Below are 3581 nucleotides of genomic sequence, written 5' to 3'. Positions count from 1 at the left end.
CTGCTGGTAACAACAAGGACACAAACTTTCTAGTCATGGTGACTTTTCAATAATACTCTAGGGATGGGTTCTCATTGGTCTATTTTGTAACAAAAATCATTCCTGGATCAATACAAATATGGGGCCAGGAAGAGATGGTAACCTCTGGGGTCAATACCAACTCTGTGCTCACAAAGACTGGTTATATTACTAGAACATAGAAAAGTTGCATTAAGCAGACAAAAGCAAGAGCCACTACATAACATTTAAGTACATGATAAGATTAGTGGACATTTGGTCCTGTCCAAAACATCGAGACATTTGGTCCATGCTAAAAGGTCTTTGAAATTCGGTCCTGTTCATAATGTCCAGGAGACATTTGGCCCATGCCAAAAGGTCTTGAAATTTGTCTTATCAAAAACATCGGCATAATTGCTCTATGCCAAATGATCCTTGATATTTGAGTCTGTGTTTATGCTTAGAAAAACACATCTGGGTTCAAATAGCCCATAATGTTTACTTATATTTTAAGTTTACAGGATTAATACGTAAAAAGAACTATCATGTTTTATTGGTCCAATAATTGTGTTGCGACTATATTGCCAATAACCCTTCTTGCCTTGGTATACTAGGTGGTAATGGCACATAGGGTTAGGTAGATGGGTCGGGGTTCGAATCTTGCAGAAGAGTGAGATTTGTTTTAATTATGTGTACTGAGGAAGAGTCCTACAGATAGAGAAATGCACAGAAAATGACAGGTTGAGGATGGGATTTCACGATGCATGGTGCTATTAATATCACTGGGGACTTGGTTGGGTATGGCTGTGTTGTTCAAGAAGGGTGGAGTTTGAAACAAGGAGCTTAGTCAAATAGAGTGGTCTGGCTTGTTCAGGAGTGAGAGTGGGTATAGCTCTCCTATCACATGGCAGTCAGGTGTAATAGCTACCATGAGGGGAATACCAGACATCTAATAGACCACCCTACAACTATCCCATTGCCTAGGGTTAATGTCTGATGTTTCCCTTGAATTGATGTCCTACAGAGGTACAACTGTGGTAGATTGCAAGAAGAGTCTGCTACTATTTGGAGAGATTTTAGTGGGTGTGAGTCTCATTTACCTGACAATCAGCATGGACAACTATGCTCTTACCTGGTGCCTACCTACTTGCTGACGTAGCAATGGTGAACCAGTGTCCAATTTGTAAGATGTTAGTTAAGATTTCCCCTGTCAGTAAACCAGTGGTCACTGGTCAGAAAGCTGTAAATTAAAACAAAACAAAACAAAAAAACAACAAAAAAAAACCTTTTGTTGCTTGGTAATATGACATCTTTATTTGGAAATTCTCAGAAGAATATGGCAGAAATAGTAATATTCACATAAAAGCCAAAATGCTACATTATAATGGTTTTTGTTGTCATTTCCATTCTTTTAACAGAGACAGTAGTAAAAGGTACTGGTGCTGTGAAGATAGGAGAATCTGCAACGCCCAATGGACAACTAGTCAGGATTTGGATAACATTACAGTCATTCAAGAAGAGAAAGGAAAACATCAGCAGAACACTGGTATTGAAGGGGGAGTAAGGAAAACCCTGCATAAGTTAAAACAACATGCAGAAGAACTAAATGTAACACCATCATAGGTACTTCAAGGAACTCTCCAAGATATTTATGATGAATAGGTCCTGTAATGCTACCAGAGAGAAACTAAAAATGGCAAGAATTCCAAACAGACATCAACTTCCAAACCTAACTTCATTGCCTAGAACTAAAATTACAAAGAAGCATAAGTAACTAGATGCAGAGAACCACTTATGCACAATTCTGGTGCCCAAAATGATGAAAGAATTCTTATTTACACAACTTAGGACAATATTCAATATTCAGGTACCAGTACATTATTCAATGATGGTACCTTCAAGACAGCACCAACAAAGTTCACTCAGTTGCTGTGCACAGTGTAGTACTGGGTTATACTATGCCATTGATTTATGCCCTTACAATGAAAAGACACGATGATACAGCTCCCTTTCTCACGTAGCAGGAAGCGGGCAGGGGAAGGGGGAGGAGATAGATCTGTATATATATACTTGCATTTGCACAGGAAAGAAATGTCATTAACCCTTCATTGTGCATGATGGATTTTAAGATTGCAAATATAAATGTGATTTGACTACTACCAAATACACAAGTAAAAAGATACTTGTTTCACAACCACTGTGGTGAAAATATCTTTTTTGGGTCTAACATGCCAAGTATAAGACAATGGAAAGTAACACTGTGACTGAAAATACATATTGTTTGGACTTCCATTTGTATCTCTGAAAGATGTAAATAAACTTTTAAGTACATTGTGGAGAATGCAGAAGGAAATTTAGATGATGTAATGGATTAAGTTGAGAAAGGGTATGTCCATGGAAGGTGTGGCAGAGGCAGAAAACCGAAGCTCCAAGATTTCCACCAGAAACTTGGAATGTTTACATATTAGTACTGAAGGGCAATCATAGGACAAACAACACAGTGGAAGGTCAGCATAGCAAATTTCAAAGATGATGGTAGTGCATCATCCTCCAATTTGGAGATTTACTAAAGCATTAAACGATAACAGCAAAGCAATAAACAAGTTATCGCCCAAGTTCTTGATAGTCACACTCAAATACAGCCACCAATTTCACAATGATACTGACAAAATCAAATTTGTATAACTGAAATTGTTAAGATATAATAAATATAAAGCCAATAATCAGGTTCATCTATTCCTGAGAGCAATGCTCATCAACTTAAGAGTAACCCTGCAGAACTTCATGACAAGGAAAAACAAGAATATGAAATCCAAAATTCATCAGGAATTACAATAAAAATAACAAATAAAATTTTCACAAAGTTAAGTGTATTATTTAACCAGACGTCCCAATGGACGTTATGGATAGGACTGACTGTCAAGGACCTTTTTAGTGTGGACCAAATGACTCACTGGACATTTTGGACAGGACCAAATATCAGGGATCTTTTGGCATGGACCAAATGCCTCAGTGGATGTTTTGGACAAGACCTGTAAGGACATGATTAAAAAGCTGTATCAAGCCAACAAGAAAAAGGGTGAATTAATCAAACAGTACAAAGACAACTGGCTACTTCTTTGGAAGAACAGTGAGTGGCTTACCTCATACCACACTTAACAAGAAACACCACAGACGGATGTATGAATAATGCAATTTTACACATCTGTTTCACACATGTCAAAAAGATACCTTCTACAGGGCTTAGTTCCAAAAGGAATTTACTTATGGTAAGACACAGCAGCACAACAAAGCAGAAACACAACTTTTAACCAGTAGAATAAATTTCTAATATTGAGCCTTTACATAGGAATTTATAGGAATCAAAAACACTGCACTGCTTATTCTCCAATGGCTCTACCCAGACCTCCTCAGTGCCTACTTGAAAATGGCATCTGGTTGAGTTCTGCAAAGGATGGCACCAGTAATTTGGTGCCACAATTCCAGTAATGACAATATCTCCTACGAGATGGCCCCTTCTCCATGAAAGCAATTCTCACGGGCCTCTGGTAACATGTTTCCATCCTTTGCCCCTTTAGGATTTA

This window comes from Pteropus alecto, unplaced genomic scaffold, assembly GCF_000325575.1.
Source record: "Pteropus alecto unplaced genomic scaffold, ASM32557v1 scaffold333, whole genome shotgun sequence".
NCBI lineage: Eukaryota > Metazoa > Chordata > Mammalia > Chiroptera > Pteropodidae > Pteropus > Pteropus alecto.
Note: the sequence above shows the minus strand (reverse complement) of the source record.